The sequence below is a fragment of the Cynocephalus volans genome, chromosome 1 (genome assembly GCF_027409185.1).
Source record: "Cynocephalus volans isolate mCynVol1 chromosome 1, mCynVol1.pri, whole genome shotgun sequence".
Classification (NCBI taxonomy): Eukaryota; Metazoa; Chordata; class Mammalia; order Dermoptera; family Cynocephalidae; genus Cynocephalus; species Cynocephalus volans.
In genome coordinates, this window is record NC_084460.1 from 100,763,684 (window position 1) to 100,784,710 (window position 21,027).

Here is a 21,027-nt window from a genome sequence, read left to right on the forward strand (position 1 = left end):
AGTTAAATTGGAAAATGTTATTCTCCATACACTCAAACTAACATAACTGAAAATTATTTTCTTACTAAATCTCAGAAATTATTTATGTCTCCATGGGACAAAAATCTACACGTTAACTGTAACTTTACTATGTCAGAGTTTAATTAAGGGTAAATGGTAACTCAAGCTGAGTACATTCCCCTAAATAATTTTCAGTAGTCTTTGCCCTTACATGTCACCAAAAGGTATCCACCTTTTACCTTATTTTCCAGTTTTAGATAATTTTCTAAATACTGTACACAGGATTCTGACTTACAGTCAGTGTTGAAAACACAAAAACTAGGAATTTCTATGACTACCGAAGGCCAAAATAAGAATAATCCTTATTTCTTATTTTGTTATGTGATATGGGTGGTATCAGGAGTGTCACACAAGATGGTTGATTCTGGGATTGCAGTTATGGAGGCATAAAAATCAGGGATTTCAAGACCATGGCAGAAATGAGAAAATGCCTGTGTTGTATGTACGTAAATAGCTAATTCCACTTCTGCCCATTCATCTTATATAGGATGACAATATATCTTTCACTGACAAATCTTGTAACATTATTTTTAAATTGATTTAAATGATAAATTATCTGAAAAATCAGGTCTAAAAATTCTTTTCTGGGATTTTAAAATTATTTTAAAATCCCTTTAATTTGCTGATTTGATAGAATATTACTATAAATTGTATATGTATCTACCATGGTATATATGTATATACCATTTATAGATGAGGAATTTGACAGGAGCCTAAAGTAATGCAAAGGTCATGTACTTAATCATGGGTATTTTAAGTTTCTCAAGGGAAATTATCAATTTTTTTGAGTCCTCAAGGTAACCTTAAATCTTTTGTATCTCTTTCCAAAAATAAGTGCCAATTTGTAGAAAGCAGTATCCTTCTAAGATATCAAATAAGGAAAAATGGGATTTAACAAGCTGTACATCTCCAAATCAGAACTGCTTCTTATGACAAAGGTCAGGGTAAAAGAAAATATAAATTCAAATAAGAACTAATAATCAGAATCTTGGTAGGAACCGAGAGTGAACTTTAAAATATGTATACTTAGAAAGCTGGGCAACTGATGGCTTTATCTTTTTTAACTACTGTAAAATGCAGATTTGTGAAAATCATAGCAATGATATATACCAGAGGAATGTAATGATGATACATTAAGGAAATAGGATATAATTTTAACTTATTTATAGATTACATGAATGAAAAATCTAACTATATATACACTGATCCCATAAGCATGTGTAACATGATGCTATGATGCTACATGTTAAAGTTACCAAATGCTTTTCTTCCTTCATACTGTCTACCACGCTAATCATCTCAGACTTCCAACAAGAACAGCAGCATTTGATCAAACCTGAAAAATCCGGTTGTCAATAACCTCTGCTGTGAAATGGTATAAAATGTTCAACAAAACAGGTTAGTCTTCGTAGTAGTTTAGTTTTTTAGGATGCATTCTCTAACCTACTTTTCACTCTCCCAATACAATAGGATGGAGGATACTAAATATACTTCCCCTGATGATTTGGGTAATCCTGAAAAAGAAAAAGTTGGTAGAACTTTTCCTCACTTCTCGTCCAGGGACTTTTTAAAAGCATGACTCTTGCCAAACTGCCTTTTGTTAACTATGCAATGGCCATGGTAGTTTGCTTAAAAAGACGACTACGGAGTCATCCCTACTCCATCTCCTCACTGGGTGTGCACAGGAACACCCAGCTGGATCCTGTGACTATGCAAGAGAGAGTGTGGAGGTTAACTGAAGGAACCTTTAGTTTGCCTTGACGTTTACTTAGCCACTTCTGGTTACTGCACCCAGGAAGGTGATGTGGTACAGAGGGGTGCAGGGTAAAAAAGAAAATACTATTAGGGGAGAAAATTCTGAGATTAAGATTATAAACTGGACAGTAACTGTGATTTTATTAAAAGGATTAGAACATATAATTGCTAGCTTAAATTTACTGAAATAAGACAGAATAATTCATTTTGGAATAAGACAGCCTAAGTTGTAGTTAGGCTGGAGTTGGAGAACAAATAAAAGTACTTACTGCTATAAGACCAAAATAAATCTTGTTTGCATATAATGTGAAAATATTTTTGATTGCATATAAAGTGAAAACATTAAATACATCTGATTCATGTTCATTCAGTATTACTGTCTTTAAGGCTAGTAAAGTCAATCACTTCACTTTTCCCAGGTTGTCACAAGCCATATGGTAGGTAAGGACAAAAGAGAAAACAACAGCACAGAGGGTGGTGTATAGTCAATCTGTTACTTCCAGTCATATTAAAGATAAATTTGCATTGCCACTTAAATGACTAGGTTGATTGTCACAAAATTAATACTTGGTATATAAAAATGTTCTACTTCTTATATTGCTCTGTCTTAAAATGAAGATGGAAGAAAATAAAATAATATAAATTATTTTGTGCGTGCATCGGTGTGAAGTTGTTGGCAGTTCATTCTGTCATCATGGTTTATTCATTTTATGTAATTGAAAAATTTTCTTCAGGGTATCATGCATTTAATTTTTATTCAACCATAAACTGAAGCAGTCAGGAGCAGCAGCTGTTTTACTAAGTAGGGAGAAATTTTATCGGTTTGGGGGGTTTTTTTTGATTATTTTTCTTCCCTTTTTAAGCTATAAGAACTTTTAATCTTAGATATTTCCAAATTTTACCTTCTTAGATAGAGTGGAAGAGGAAACAGTAGTAATAATTTAACATTTTATAAATTCAATTGAAGAAGTCTGTTTACTTTTAATTAGACTTTTCAACATGCAGCTCCCTACACTGTATTTTACAGTGTTTATATACACTTAGTGTTGCTAACGAATTACTAATTAAGTAAAAGGAATAAACTTCAAATATAAATGATTTTGTCTTCATGATGAAATATATATGTGTGTATATATATTTAAATTTATATATATAAGTTTAAAGTGAATATGTAAATTTACATCATCTGTGTATTACAGAAAACCTCAAAATGTTGATTTAGCATACACACACACACATTTATATATACAAACACACGACTGTGAGGGAAAACAAAAAACAGATTCTGTGTTGATGTTTTTTAGGACAGGACTTTTAAAAACCATTCATTGCTTTTAAAAATCAATCATTCAAAACAATTGTTAATCCGTTATCCCTTAGTCCCTTATAGTTGCCTTTAATCTTAATGAGTTGGTAATGCAGAGTATTTCACCGCATGATACCTAATGATTAAGGCCATGGCTTGTTACTGATGATAGAAGCTATTTATCTCTGACTCTTCTCTCTCCTTGATACTATCATTTGTTAAGGACCTTTTATTCAAATCCTGTACTATCTTAGTTCAGTACCATTACGTAATTTCTTTCTCACCTGATTTATCATAATATAATCCTACTGATCTCCTTATCTCCAGGTTTCCATATATAGTTAAAATATTTCTATCGGTTGTTGGTGGAATAATCTTAGGAAGAGTTCTCATTTTATTCCACTTCTAAAGCAAAAACAACATCAGCTTTAATGATTTTCCATAACCAACTCAAAACCATCCATAATTTGTAACTTGACAATGCAAATGTTTTATAATTTATTTCCCAATCGCCCCATTCATTCTTAGGTCCTGTAATTTCACCTCAATTCCCCTGGAGTACTTTCAACTTCTTTTACCTAAACTCACCAGACCTACTGGATTAAGCAACATTCTCCATAAACTCTGTAAATTTTAATTACTGATGCCTATTCCAATTGAGTTGAAGAGTTTTCATGAGTCAGTTGTGTTTGTTCATAAACCTGAGTCGTCATTATTACTTATTGTTGTAAATCAGAATTTGAGATATATATGATTTATTATTTAGGAAAGCATAGGTAGAAAAGACCTCCCCCCTGAGAACCAGCCCTTATGTAGCTTTGCAACCCAAATTTATATCATCTGTGTAATACAGAAAACCTCAAAGTGCTAATTTAGTTTAATATGACCCCTGGTTGGATGTGCCCCCAAATCTAGTTGGATGTGTCCCAACATATCTGGTGAAAACAAATTCTTTCTGGGGAAATCCGTCAGAATGCTAGGACAAAAAGAATTTCGCCAAATAATGTTTGAATATAATGTAATAGCTAATAGTTAAAATGTTTTAGCACCAAGAGAACAAGTCAACATGAGTGAGAATATCCCCCCCACACAAAAGAAAAGGCAGCAGAATCAGACTTACAGACGCTACAAACACATAGTTTATAAAAATCTATGTTTAGTGCTATTTCAGTAAACAAAAGACAAACTTGAAAATGTAGGGAGAAATCAAGAAACTTCAAAATTTTATTGAGCATATTTTAAAACTAACCAAATGGAGTTTTAAACTGTAAACTATAATAAATTAATAACACAATGGAGGAGGAGCAAAGCTGTAGACTAGAATATAGCTAAAGAGAGATTTAGTGAACTGCATTTTCAGTTTTAATGGACTAAACAGTTGTAGAATAAAGAAAGAAAAAGACCAAAGCACACATTATTTAGTAACTTTAAAATGATAATACTTATAATGTTGGAATACTGTCATAAATCCCCTGTACCCCTACCCTGATAACTGAAAGGAAAGTCACCTGTTTTGAAGTTTGGTGTTAAGGAGAATGTATGTGAGGGAGGTCTAACCACAACAGTTTATAAGAACAAGCTGATTCTTCATGAATTTGTAACCCAACCTCATGATAAACCACAACTTACTGCTCCGCTTTGTATGCAAATTTTTCTCCTTGTCTTATTAAAGAGGAAATCTCTGCTCCAAAATTGATTTCCCATTTATCTCTGAAATATACCATTCTTACTGCAACCCCTTCTCTGACTTAATTAAGGCCTGTGGTATAAGCTTTGTGGTATGGCTACATGGCATGGCTTAATGGTGGTTTCTCTGATCCCTCAATGTTTACCAAGTCGATTGCCTTACATTGTTCGTATAGTTTTCCTAAGGTATTTTCAATTAACAAAAGATTCTTCAGTTTATGAGGCCCTCTCTCTCTCTGGAAGGCCAGGCTATAAGGATTCAATGTAGGGCAAGTTAGCACTTACTTTCACTATTCATATAATTTTGAGAAATCTGAACTCGTATGTAGAATGCCACATCTGTTGTTTCCAATTCACCTAAATCCTATACAATATAAAGTCTGCCCACTACGTTAAACCTTCTAAAACATTTTTTTCTACCCAACTAAACACATAAAGCAGTGGTTTACAATGATGAAATCTTGATACACTTGTGTATAGAGAATCATGGGAGAGAGAAAAAGAGAGATGAATTACAGATGGCTTTCTACAATTTTCATATGCAATTTTATATTTGATGAAATGTTAAAAATCTAGTCATACTCATAGATAGGATCAGAAATGAGAATATCTTCTTTCAATTGCCTGACAGAAAAAGGATGCAGGCTTTTATCTATACCATCCTATGATAACATTTTTCTGAACCATGTTATTTGGTACTTAGCTTACACCACCTTTAGTTAGAGGTTTTATTATATTTCCTGTTTTGAATCACCTAACATATTATTTGAAGATCTTTCCCCAAAACTAGCAAACTGCTAGGTTCTCAATACATTCTTTTTGAGAGACTCAATGGGCCTCCGAGTACCACATGTGACTTGAGAAGTCAAGTTGCCATAGATTGTTTACAAATAACCCATGATTTAGTGAATGTCGTTCACATTAGTAGTATAATATATTGACCGATTTTCAACCAAATTAATACTAAATCAAGATCTGCTTCGTATGATAGAGGAATAAATAGCTACGTGAGATTTTACTAATCCAAAGATGGATTAAAAACATGAATATCAATCTGTATCTATCAAATAATCAACTGATTGACCCTAGGTAATTTAAATAAGTTCTCTGATTCTCAATATCTTTATTTAGAGTGATTGTAAAGATCAAATTTAAGTACTTTGTAAGCTATGAAATTAAAATTCAAGTGTTAAAATACATCATAATAAATATAATTTGAGCCTATAACTGGAAACAATCACAAAAACAGTCGTTTAAATTTCATACACACTGCTATTTAAAGTGTGTTTGTATATGTCCTATGTTGATATTTACAAAAATTATGTGAGACAGACAGGGCTGGAATTAACATCTTAATTTTATAGAATTTAACTGGTTTGGTCAAAATTACACAAATAGTAATGGTGGAGGCAGAAGAACTGAATTGAATGTTTTTTCTGTAATTTTAATGTTGTTAAGTGAGATAAATCTCATGCTTTTCTTTCTTTACTCTGGAATGTGTCAGAAACCTCACCTAAGAGAGTCATTAATTCTCATTAATCTATCATTAATAAATTTTTAATGTAAAATTTATTTAAAGTACTATTAAAATTATTATAAAACAAAAACATGATTAAACATAATGGCATAATTGAATTAAATAAATTTTTGTAAGTTTTAAAAGTTCTATACCTCAACTAAAACAATTTAGCATTAGCTAAATTAATGACTTATGTTATAAGTTGACCATCATGAATGAGGCTAGGAAAAAACTGGACCTGGCATAATCATTTCCCTGTTCCAAAATTATTCTTAAGGTAAATAAATCGACTTAATATTCTTTGTGGTGTGTCTTTAAAAATAAGAACTAGAATTAAACTGATAATTATCTTCCGTATTTCCTGTTTTTTGAGGAATAAAAAAAAAAAGGGAATCCACACCTTTGGTGTTATTTTATTATGTGTTTGGTGTTAAACAAAGAGGTTTTGGCACATACTACATTGTCACTACTGGGTCACTAGTTCAAAGAGAATCATACTCCCAGTGTCAAATTCTGCAGAATTGCTCATTCTTTGATGTTCCCAATGCAATCAGTTTTCTACAAAACATCACAAGTATAGAACAGAGATACAGACCTGGCATGAAAGGAAGATAGAACCTAGAGAATTTCTTGTTCTAACTTAGCTGCCACTTATGAGAGCTACAATACCGACAACCTCGCAATTCAGTTTAAAGTTTTACAAGCACTCTCAAATCACTCAAAAACATTTTAAGCAAAATAAGAGCATTTTCCCAAGGCTCACTCCAGTAGTCCCAAAAGATAGATACAGGCAGAGATAGATGAGAACACAGCTCAGACCCTAGGCTTTTCATGAAAAATGTGAGAGCAGAAAATGTCACCCTTGAAGATTTCAGGCTAGGCCTTTTATATATCTTGAATTTTTAATAACAAACCCCAATCCTAATGCAGTTATCCTCATGAATCTAATATACAAGGAAGGGAGAAAGAATAAATAAATCTGAAGCTGGTATTATATACTAGAACATGTTAGAGTTATTTGATATTCAAAATAAGTTATTAGATGTCCATTAATAGGCATAATACAAGTTATTGTTTTCTTTTTTGAATGAGGATTCCGAAGTTTAGAGAATTTTAAAACTTGCCCAGGATGATATATTCAGCAAGTGACAGGGCTCAGAAGTGCATGTTTTGGTTAAAGCTTCAGAATAGGTAGGAGTCTCTGTGTTTACTCTAGGATTAAAGCAGACACACAATCCTCTCTGGAAAAGTAGCAAGCATTTCAGAGTTTTCCACTTGAGCAAAGGTTATGTTGGTTTATTGGAACTACTGGATTTCCAACAAATTCTGGGGAGATACATGACTGAAAATTTAGAGAATGAAGAGTAAAAAAATTCTGGGAGGTTCTTGCCCTACCTAAGCTTGTTTGCTATAAATTATTTACAGTCCTTGAGTTAGGATTGGCCCAGGTATTCAAGCTGTATTATTGTTTATGCCACTCTTTCCTTTCACTTTCAATAAAAAGATTCTTAAACCCTGGAGAGATCAACACCCACAGTTCAAATACATTAACATCTAGTTTTTATATGATTTTGAGTATTATATCTAACATCTTAATATCCTGTTAGGATTGCATTCTCTTCCTCAGATTCTGCTTTCACTTCCTGCAATGAATTTATATTACATTTTTATATTGCCAAGTCATTCTAAGGGTTATCTACCCTTAACCTCAAAGTATTTTGGTAGCTAGTCTATTGCAGAACACTGAGCTGTGTTACTAATTGGAAGTGAACTTTTCATTTCTTTGGTTTAATTCTCAATGTACTGCATTCTTTTAAAAAACATAATTACATATATTCCTCTATCAGATTCTTCATTGACTCATTTTCTTCTGCATCCTAATGTATTTATTCAACTTTCCTTTAAGCATTATATAATTATGAAATGGAATTGCTATCCCCTAATTTTATCAGCAAAACCCATTAGGTAATTTCTTGTAACCTGAATTGCCCCTATCTCATTAAAGCAGCCCAATGACTCTTTGCCAAGTTAGATAATGTTGTTAGAAAATATACGCAATTATACACAGAATACTGATTTAAAAACTGATTGTGCCTACAATGTGCCAAACACTACAACTGTCTACCAATGGGAATATCAATTCAGTTTGACTGAATTTAACAAACATTTACTGGATGCCAGATGTATGTCAAAGCACTCTCCCAGGTCCTGGGGATATAATAATAAAAGATACAGAGTGACCATTCTCAGGGAACTCAGAATGTAACAGGAAAAATGCACAAAAATTAACCCTGATATAACATGATGAGCACTATAAGAGACATATGCAGTAAAAGTTAGGAGAACACAAAAAAGGAATCAATCAAGTTGACCTTGACAAGGCATTGGGTGGTAGGTGCTTTTATAGATAACATAGAGGTGGTTATTATTACGTTTGGCTTCCAAGGATAGAGGGTTGCTGACTATGATTATAAAAAGAAGAAGAAGAAGGAGAAGGAGAAGGAGAAGAAAAGAAGGTAATTCTAAGCAGAGAGAATAACATGAGCAAGGGAATAAAAATGGAAATGTGCATGGGACTTTTTGTAAGTGATTGGGTCAGTTGACTGGTAACAGAGGAAGATATAGAAAGAAATGTTAAGATCAAACATTAAGGGCCATGGATGCCTCATTAAAGTGTTGGAAAATTATTTGAAAAGTGACTGTATTTGTTTTCTATGCTGCATAACAATTTTCTACAAATTTAGCAGTATAAAACAACTGTTTGGGGTCAAATATGTTCTCCAAAAGTTCATGTATTGGAAACTTGATCACTGTTGTAACAGTGAAGGCAAGAAATCCTATTTTGGTAATTGAATCGTGGGGCCTTTAAGAGATGATTAAATTGTGAGGATTGTGCCCTTGTGAATGGATTGATCCATGCATGGAGTAATGGACATGGTTCTGATGGCTTTATAATGCAAGCAAGTGAGCAAGCTAGCTCTCTCTTGCTCAGCCCATTCTTGCCATGTGATACCCAGCATCTCTATGGGATTTTGCACCAAGAAGGTGGTACTCACCAGATGTGTTCCTGGACCTTGGACTTCCCAGCCTCCAAACTGTAAGAAATAAATTCTATTTCTTTATAAATTACCCAGTTTCAGGTATTCTGTTATCAGCAACAGAAATGGATTAATACAGTCACATTCATGTATTATTTCACAGGTCAGAAATCTAGTCATGGCTTAGATGGATCTTCTGCTTAGGGTCTCAAAAGACAGCAATTAACATGTCAGCTGGGACTGGGTTCTTATCCCGAGGCCCGACTAGGGAAGCATCTGTTCCCTCACTGGGTGGTTGGTGGCAGCATTCAGTTTCTTGCTTCTTCAAAGCCTACAAGAGAGAGAGACTAAGGCGAGACTGCTAGAAAGACAGAGTTTTATATAACATACCTTAGTTATGAGGAGGACATCCCATCACTTTTGCCAAATTCTGTTTGTTAGAAACAAGTCACAAGTCCCACTGAGACTCAAGGAGAAAGCATTATACAAAATTGTAAACACCAGGAGGTGGGATCATGAGGGTCACCTTAAAGTTTGTCCACCACAGGGAGAGAGTTTTTTAAAGTCGTGACATATAATACCTATGTATAAGAGAGCAGCTAGTGTGGCAATGTAAATGGTGGCTTGAAGGTGGAGAGAGATAGAAACACATACATTTATCTCTTTTATATTTTCTACCTTGTAAAGTAACTTTCCTTATAGAGAGTAGTTTGTATTATTTTTCTTCCACAGAAGAAAAAATACCATAAAGCTTCCTGGGATCCACTAAAAACATTTTCCTCTTCGAAAAGAAGAAAAGGACAGTACCCTGGAATGAATAAAGGTGGCTCTCCTTAGAAAAGGAAAGATCAGGGTAGGGGACCCATTGTCCTGATAAATGGGACAAAATTAGATATTTTTTATGTTTCAAGGGTTTAAAATAGATTCCCTGGAAAGAAGCAAAGAAAGAGGATAATAACAAGTCTTTGAGGAAATAGGCACCAGAGCCAATTCTGACCTGGTTGCCCTTACTTAGTCTACAGCCTAGGGAGTTGGCAGCAGGCACAAACTGAACAAAGAGCTGCTGTGAAAGGACATTATTCCTGGCTGGGGAAAGAGGGTGATGGGATAGTCAGCAGAAAGCCCTGTTTTACCACTGTTCTTTAAGCATAACATCAGGTCCAGTTTCTAATAGCCACCTGCTTCTCCCCAGTGCTTACTTTGTGGGAAGTAAAATATATCCTCTCCTAGCAACAGAAAATGACTGACTCCAGCAACACCCACATTGCTTGTACGTTCTTGTGCAGTTTCAAGCCTTGGATGCACAGTTACAATCACCTCGGGAACACACATTTTAAAAAGTATGAACGCCTTGTTCTTACTGGCAGATAATCCCAATTCAAATTGTCAGATAGACCCAGGCATTGGAATTTTATTTTTTTAGAGGCTGTTTAAAGTTATTTCAATGTATAGCCAGGACTGAGAACCACTATGCCCCCAAACTCTGAATAAATGGTAGGGTGGGCTGTATACGGGTTATTCTGGACTTTCTAATGTTGCTAGTAGAAGGATGCGGAACTTGAGCTTCTAAATTGTGAGGATGAATTGGGGTGCTAATACACCCAATTTGGGGCTGGGAAGAACACGTGGTCATACACTTTGTATTGCTGTTTTATGAGTGAGAAGTGGTGTGCTGGTCAAGGTTTAACAACCACATCTCCAGGAATAAAGTCCTGATTTACAGATTTGCCAATTTCCATGATATGATATTTCTACTATGGTCATTTTAAGATACCAAACAACATCACTGAATGTGATGTCAGTCTGCCCTATTCCTTTCCCTCAGTGATATTCTTTTCTTCACGTTGAAGTTCTGTACTGAAATAGATGTCCACCCCACTTTCCATGCTCCAGAAAATTGAAGTCCCTGCTGCTCTCAGACATGCCAGGCGGTATCATGCTCCATTAGACTCTTGCTCAGGTCTTCTTAGTGCTCACTTTTCTTGATTTTTCCCTTTGTCTGATGTGCCATTACTCTGCCAGTCACCTCCGAATCATCTACTTTCACGATTCAAGAAACCTTTTTCTACTCTTCTCTGCACCTGCCATAAGGTTGGTGACATTCTCCTCAGTGCCTCCACTACGACTGCTACTGAGTGCTAACATAATACCTAACACTTCATTGGGCTTAATTGTTTATATGTCTGTCTTTTTTACATGTCCTTCCACACCCTTGGGGAGAAAGTGAGCTTCATGAAGTCGACATTGTCTTTGGCATTTTCTTGCTATGTTCCTCTTCTTCATCCTTCGAGGCTTTTTACCAGGCATTACACATATGAAAATCCCTTTTCCACTTTCTAGAGCTTTGATTCCTTGAAATCAAACCCTATATATCATCTATTATTCACCCTAAAGCAAAGGTGTGCAGGACTTTGAAGCCAGGTTGCCTGGAACTGAGGGTCCACACACTTCATGTGCGATGTAAAACTAATTACTCCTTCTACCTCAGTTTACTTATCTGAAAAAAGTGATAAAAATGTACAAATCTCACAGGTTCTTAAGAGGACTAAATGAATCAGTTCATACAAAAAAAAAAAAATATGCTTAGAACAATGCCTGGACCGTAGTAAGCACACAATAAATATTAGCTATTATTTTTCTTACAGTAAACACCCGATAAATTGTCGATCAATAAATTAATAAATGAATGAAGAATAAAACATGTAATAATGCATCAAGACTTAATTTCATTAATGCTATACTTGTTCCCATACATTATTTCCCAGCAAAGATGAATAAATTGAAACATGTATTTACCATTTCAATCCTAAGCTATAACAGAAAGTTATATCCCATTTTTTGTTACTCGAAGAAAGTGTTTATTTTAAGAGCATCTTTTTGGCTCCTTATTTCTGTACTTAAATTCAGGGGCTCTTCAATCTTTTATGCCATTAGCATCCTCTAAACCAGAGAGTGCTTTAAAATTCATGCCGCAGGTGTCACCTTTCCTTCTGTCATACCACTTGCCTTCTGAGATGGATCTCACCCCACCCTGAGGTGGGAAGTCGTTAGTTTTGATATAGCCTGAGACCAAAAAAATGTGTCATTTTCCTTTAAAGAGATAAATTGAAATGTGAAAGGTAATAAAAGGCAAACTATCAGCCTTTTATCTCTTGGCTTAAGCAGAATTTTGATTTCTGAGAGCACAGGAAACAGATCATTTAGCCAGGGCCTGGGAGAATGGAGTTATGAAGTCCCAGAATATAGTGCTTTGTCTAGGAGAGCAGAATGTAGAGATTTATTTTTCCTCTGAAAATATGCTTAGGACAGTTGAATTAAGACTAATCAGGTCTTTAGTTCAATTTTACCATTACAGACATGTGTAATTGATCTTTTAAAAAATTCTTTCTGAACATCCATATAGTTAATCCATTACTTGTTCTATTGGTTACAAAAATGTCCTAAAAAACTATTACTTTTTAGTTCCATAAATTTTATTTTGAATTGGAGATCTATTTTTTCCCTTGAAGCCATACAGACACTTGCTATGACATACTGGAAGAAACTGCCTTTGAAAGGGCATAATTCTCCTGTAGCCCTCCAGTAGAAAAAAAAAAAAAATCACTTTAAGAAATCTTAGACCCAAGTAATAAATTTCTATTTTTTGTAATTTATTTTTTCCTAAAATTAAAATCACAACATTAAAAAATGTGAAATGCAGCAAATTATTGAAGATGAAAATGAAATATTTTCTCATATTAAAATAATGTGTACTTTAGAAGTCACAAATTCAGAAATGTTCTTATTAAAACTGTGTTGCTCCTATATCTGCCCAACCAGTAAATTTAACAAGAGGAACAGCTAAATATGAGGAAAATTGAGCGGTTTAGGCCATTTTCCAGGCATTAAACCAAAATCAAAGACTTTCTGATCCTACTTGTGGAAATTCTTTATATATTGAGATATCTTCAAATTCTTTGAGAATTCTTACTACTTACAAAAAATATTACAAAAAGATACATTTTTTTTCTCTGGATCCAAATTCAGCAAGGAGTGATATAAGGCAATTGTCAGAAAATCAATGGAAAATCCACTGGAGAAAGTATGCACATTTGAAGTGTACATTTTGTCATCAAAGTTATTTTACAACTGGGTTAATATTTTCTTCCTTTGCTTCTTTGCCCTTAGCCACATGATTACTCTTGGTAACAATTAGTATATAAAAATTATGATAGGAAAACAAAGAAGATAAAATCAACCCTAGAATGCACTTAGAATTTTTTATTTTTATTAATAATCTTGAGTTTCTTCTAATTCCTTTGTGCTTTGCTATAGCCCATATTAAATATATGCAAAATTCTTTCTTTTCCTTTAATCTTGAGAGGGGAAAAAATAATGCAAATGTTCTGATTTATTTACTTATTTATTGTTAGTTTATTGTCTTATATTCTCTCCCAGGTGCTTTATTCTTGTCTTTCTTTTAAACAATTTAGTCAAAAGAATTGACTCTACACATGCTCTATTATTGAAGATTTGTCACTTAAATGTGCACTTACATGCAGCACCCCTGAGGGAGCCTATCTGTCTGGCACTACTTCCTTCTAAGATCTTATTTAAGATTTTTACAGTATTTTATTTCCCTTCTTCCTTCTCCTCCCTTGTATCCTGGTAAGGCAATAAGGGGCAAAGTTATTATTAAGTTATTATTAAAGTTATTATTAAAAGAGAGAAAATTGAGGTTGAAAGACTTTCCTAGGTCACACAGGTAAACCCAGAGAGACCATGAAGAGTTGGAGCAAATATTTGCTAGAGAACACTTGGATTCATAACATACTGCATTATTAATAAGTAAATCACTGCTTTGAATGTGGAAAAGCAAGGAGACTTGTTAGAAAACATGCAATTTCACAAATGAGCCAGGAATACGCCTTTGCCCAAAGAGACACCTGGAATTAATTGCTGCTCTCTTAAGAGATCAATGGGACACATGTTGGAGGGTTGGAATGTGTGGCAGAGTCACCGAGGCAGACTTTCATGTTGGCTGAAGCAGCACCTCCCAATAGATTTTCTAATTGCCTAGACATTAGGAGCAAGCTGTCACCTTGATGAAAGCTGTTATTTGGTGTCTGGATGCTTGGCATTCCTACTGCCAATGGACTTAAAATAAATTAAAGGCTTGAAAATATGAGAAAGAAAACAAAATTCTTAGCTAAACTCCTCAGATGAAAGCCTTCCATTCTAAAAAGTAACTCTAAATACGAGTTATTTCTGCCTCCTTTGTCTTCTTCCTCCCTTCCTTCCTACTTTCCTCTTTCTTTCTTTTTTTCTACCAACAGATAATTTATGTAAAGTACTTAACAAATATCTCATGAACATCTAAAAAGATAGCAATCTTAGTTACCATTTAAAACAAACTTTGAAACCCAAATGGTAGGTTCTATTATTAGCATCCACGGGAAATGGAAGAATACAGCTCAGATTCTTCCCTTGAGGAGTGTACTAGTCCCTTTCTGTTGCTTAGAACAGAATACCTGGAACTGGGTAATGTAGAAAGAAATATAATTTATTTCCTACAGTTTCAGAAGCTGGGAAGTCCAAAGTCCAGCGAACACATCTGGTGAGGGCCATCTTTGGTGGTGACTTCAGCAAAGCAGGGTAACACATTGCAAGAAAGGCAGAAGCAAGAGAGACAGACTAATCTCTACACTGGCTCTCCTTTTAAAGAAAAACTATATAAATGAATGCACAGAGTTGGAAGACCTTGTCCTGAATATGGACAAGAAGGATGGTGAGAAGGCTAGCCTTAGAAAGGGCAAGTGTATGTGGGAAAAAAACAAGAAATAAGTTGGATAGGTGAAACGGTGTTGGTGTTTGTAGGGCCTTCACACCTGAGTTTCCATTTTACAAAATAAATATTTTGTCGTCATTGTTAGTCCAAGATCAAAATATTTTTACCATGAGATTCATCTCCCAGACAAAAAGTGGACTGTACAAATTCAGATATTCAAGCTGGGAGTCAGCATAGCAAAGTAGACAGAGGGCAAAATTTTGAATTTGAGTATTTTAGTTTAAGTTGTCATGAGAAATTTATTAACCACTTTAAGTCTGATTTTCTCTTCTGTGAAATCTGGGCAATAGGAACAAAACCACCTTCCTATGATATGATATTCAAATAAAATAAGACATCTTAAAATACATCATAAGATTATAATGATACTTATTCCACACTAGTTATTTACTTTTCAATTAAAAACAGTGAAAATCTTGGTATGATGTAATACAGGCCTGCACAGTGGAGATGACGCACACAAAAGTGCTTGGGTCTGAAAAATATCTGAAAAAATGTTTCTTTTCCATGTTGTTTAACATGTAGCTTCTTTCCACTTCTTCTATGGTTTTGCTCAAGTACAGCTTCTCCCAGTTGCACACTGGCTTAGTGATCTGCAGCTGTTGAAGCCCATCAGCCCAAAGCAATGCCACTTTCTTTAGCTGCCGGTTAGGGAGACATTAGATGTAATGGGAAGACTTGGTAACTGTAGGGCATGAGTAGGGGGAAGGCATCCAAATAGCTCTTTTTCTGTTTAGATTTCCAGAAGAATAATGCTACTAATGAAAGAAACTGTTGTAGGGGAGGGAGTCAGTTTGCATGGTAAATATCAGGGAGCCATTCAATCTTGAATTAAATTTCTCCATTTTGGACATATTGAAAGTTAGTTGCTAGTGAGCCACTAAGTGAAGCTGATCTGTAGTTCATTCCATACTTACTTAACCTTGCAGCAAAACACAGTGGGCTGGGCTGACCACGGGTTTTGAAGGAAGAGAAAGAAAAATAAATTGTAGACAAGAAAGGAAAAACAAAAACAAAATAAAAATTGCAATGTCAAAAGAAAGAAATTTCTAAAAAAAGGAAGTGGTCAGCAAAGTCAGGTAACAGAGTTCAAGGAAGATGATTATATGTACACCTTTTTTATACGGTTAGAAGGATTTCATTTGAAAAGAGAAGTTTCATTGTAGAAAACGATTGATAATTAAAGACCCACAAAAAAATCCAAGGAAAACGGAATGGATAACAATAGAATGGCTTAAAGTAGAGAAACACTGACCCAGGAATCTGAGAAAGGGAACATCTGTGTGGCAAGGAGGGGAGCTTATTTAATTAGTGTTTGTGTTATGTGTATCGTGTGGGAAGGTAAAGCAATTTAAATTCTTAGTAAAAGCCGAAAGTAGGAAGAATTTGGACAAAGAAAACAGGTAAGGATAAGGATCTCAGAAATGGTTCAGTGTCAGGATTCATGCTATGAAGTCAAAAGTCGTGATTCTCGACTGACAGAGGCCCTGCTCCCTTAAGGGAACATGTTAGTGTCTCAGAAGCAGTTTTTCCAGCTTGGACAGCCCCCAGAGTTTCTATAATGTCCCTGAAAATGGTGAGCACTCCAAATGAAAAACTACTTTCCATAATTGCTTAAAACGATAATGGAAAAAATGTGGTGCATGTGAAATATACAGAGGCATTAAAAATTTTGAGGAACCGCTAGAAAATCAATAAGCTAAAAAGTCTGTGACATCAAGTCAATGAAAAGGGAGGAATGGGTAAAGGGCCACGAATAGCAACGATAGTGTATATTATTGAATATAATATTATTCTTATGTGAGCATCACATATGCACATGAGTATCAGTTTTCAACTCAGTACCCCACAGATATGTACAATCAATTTTGTTACAATAAAAATAAATAAAATAAGCAAAAATAAATTTTTAAAAAACATGAAAATTTTTGTTGCAGAAAGGCAATAAATATGACATAGCAGAGTTCTGGGATTTAAAAAACCTGGATTTCATTCTGGCTTTGACATTTGGAAAAAACTTTCAAGGTCTGTGTATTTCTTCCACCCTTAAAGGAGATATTGATATCTGCCATCGTAACAAGAGTTTTCTGAGGACTTAATAAGACAATACATGTTGAAATGCTTTATAAATGCTAAAGCTCTGCACAAATTAAAAGTGTTAGAATTATTTTTATGATTATTGTGTTTGTTAATCTAGATTATGGTAGATGAAAGACAAGTCAAAAATGAAGATATTGGTATTTTAAAAAACTAATTTATCTGAAGATATGGAAATAACAACTAGAATTAAAATAAAGAGCTTTGGAGAAGGCATAGGATTATTGGTCAGAAAGTTGTATTTGTGAGCAAGCAGTTGACTTATCCTGCCTGCCACTGAGTAGAAAGAGGGGAGCTCACATTCATTTGGGAAGACATTATGCTCTTTGATATTTTGAGGGAACAGCCTAATTTGCATCAGATCATGCAACTAAAGATAAAAGGAGAGTAGGACTTACTAATAATACATATGCATGTACTCTTTTACATACTTTACTATGTTGATGTATTATGACATGATGGAGTAATGCTGTGTTTATCCCCATTTTACACATGAGAAAACTGAGGGGCAAAAATATTAAATAATAGGCCCAAGTTCTTCACACAAGCAGTATGTGTTAGTTCCTTAATTCAAATCTAGTTTTCCTTAAAAAAAAAAAATAAAAGCAAAGCCTATACTCTTTCCAATACCCCTCTGGAGCTTTAAATTTAGATAAGATTTGGATTATGGGGATTTCACAGGATAGAGGTGAGGTTTTCAAATAATCCCTAATTTTTTAAAAAGTTTGTTTCTTTCAGATTTCTGTTTTATTTAATTCTAAATTTATCTCAACACATGAAATTCCCCTGTGTTCAGGACATCTTGTTAATTTGCTGCACGTGGTCAGTATACAGCTTACTCTCTTTCTCAAATGATTCTTAATTGAATATTCTCATATTCTCATATTCTCACTGAATATGCTTTTGAGTCCTGCCATTGGTCTACAGAAGTAGGAGTAGAAGAAAAAGGAGAATTTCTTCTATCTGTATATTTGATATTAATATTCTGATATTCTTAATGAGAACATTCTAAGAAAAAAAATTTGCTTAAACTTTGGAAAATTCTTAACATTTACAAAAGAGTCTAAGACAAAAATGCGCTATTATTCTTCCTACAATATTCAGATAACTTCCTAGACTGGAATAAGAAAGTTGCATTATATGTACTAAAATGTACTGTTTCAGCAACCAAAGGAATCACATAAACGAGACAGATGTCATAAGTACTTATTCAAAATAATTAAATCTGAAATTCTATATATTATTTAAATCATTTGGTGACTAATTCAATTAAAATGAAAAATTTCAAAACATTTTTAATTCTAAAAAAAAATCCCGTTCTCTCCAACATTTTAGATACATTTATGTCATCACCAATATTTTTACATAGTGGTATTGTATATTTGCCTCATATTTATTTGATAGTACATCTACCAGGAATTTCCACAATAGAATTTTTCCATGCAAAATACATTTTTAATTTGTGCTAACTCAGAAATAAGAGAAAGAGTGACAGAAGCAATATTGTTAATTTCCCCCAAAGGAACAGTCTACCATGCCAGAAATGGCTAAATAATTAAAATGGAAAGATAAAGAATGCACACACCTGTTGTAAGTAATTTGCCAAGTAGGTTTTATTATCAAAATCTGTTTTCTTGGAGTTAACACAAAGAAAACTGGTTGTTTTTGAAGATTTGAGTAAATGGTCAAGTAACCAAATGCAACAACAATATATAATTTCACAGATCTGCAAAAATGTTTTTTAAGGTAGAGGGGCACAAAGAACTCTAATTCTTCACCTCCCAAATTCATATTCAAGGGGGTAGGAATTTCTAGAAATATGGAAAAATAATTATTTTCTATCTTTTTTCACTTTAGACATCTCTAGAAAGTTAGCCTCCAAAATATTAAATGACTCATCTACTGAGGACCAGATACTTCACTTAAGAGGATATGAATCTAATAAGAAATTATAAAGGCTTAAGAAATTAATGACTCTTTCAAATGCACTCTGTTCCTAAGTTCTACTAATTCGCGTGTATTTAGTCTTGGGCTTTGATAATACTTCAGAAAACAGAAGACCTTATTTTTCATTGATATGCTACATTTTTCTTAGTGAGATACACACACACACACACACACACACGCATATATGAGTATATATATATGAGTATATATGTACATATATAATTCTAAATTGAACACTGTGTTCCTTGAAAAATAATAGCATTTCAGATGACTGGGGTAGCTAATGCTGTTGTGGTTGTTTTTATCAATTTGCACTGAAATCTCTGATGAAAGAAGCAGAGCCTCAGCATAAAAGAAAAAAAAAAGGTCCAAACAGGAGTTCATTCTTCCTGCTGGGTCATCCACACAAACTATGCTTCTTTTCTCTTGCCTTCAACTACTGCCAAGAAGACAAGAAAACTCTTTTTATTTTCTACTATTGTTCTGCTCAAAAGTAAATATAGATGAAAGGGGAAGGGTGAAAGTGCCCCCTTTCTAATTTATAACATAATCACCCTCCACCCCACATACACACAAATACACATTATATTCCAGATCACAGAAGGGAAAGATATAATATAAAACAAAATATATTTGTAACTCTCAGAAACATGATCAAATAAATTGTTGTAGTATGTGAGAAGACTCTTTAAAATACGGTGTATATTCTTTGTTCTTCTGCAGTATCAAAGCTGAATTTTATAGTTGTTGTTTAGACAGAAATGACAAAGATAAGAGATGTGTAATTTACCATGGCAGATTATGTGTTGCCAGCTCCCCCAAACATTTAAGCAACTCTATGTCCCATCTATGACTGTAATCTACACCATGCCACACCATTGGAATGAAGGTCTCACCCTTCCTTCTCCCCCTTTGCTCCTCTGAGTAGACAGGAAGCACTTTAAAAATATTTATCATTATTATTAGCATATTCATTATTATAAGTCATGATTTTTCTTTATGCCCTTTACCCAACTTATCCCTTCCCAAACCCCTTCCCTTCCCCCCATCTCTAGTAACCGGAGGTCTATTCTCTCCTTCTGAGAGTTCAACGAACTGTTGTGATCCGTTCTTTCTTCTCTCTCTCTCTCTCTCTCTCCCCCACCCTTGGTCTTTTCTTTCTCTCTCTCTTTCTCTCCTTCTTTCTTAGCACCCAGTTATAAGTGAGAAAATGCGGGATTTCTCTTTGCTTGTCTGGCTTATTTCACTTAACATAATTTTCTCCAGACTCATCTATGTTGCTGCTACTGGCAGAATTTCATTCTTTTTTATGGCTGAGTAGTATTCAAACAAAATAAAAAATAAACACATGGGATTATGTGAAACTAAAAAGCTTCTGCACAGCAAAGGAAACAGTCAACAGAACGGGAGAAAATATTTGCAAGCTATACATCTGACTACAGTTTAATATCCAGAATATACAAAGAACTCTAATAACTATAAAGTAAAAAAACCCCAATAATCCAATTTAAAAAATGGCAAAGGAGATGAATAGACATTTTTCAAAGGAAGACTTACAAATAGCCAACAGGTACATGAAAAAATGCTCAGCATCACTAGAAATCAGAGAAACGCAAATCAAAACTGCATTGAGATATCATCTCACCCCAGTTAGACTGGCCATTATTAAAAAGACCATGAATAACAAATGCTGGTGAGGATGTGGGGAAAGGGGAACTCTCCTATACTGTTGCTGGGACTGCAAATAAGCACAGCCAGTATGGAAAACAGTATGCTGGACTCTCAAACAACT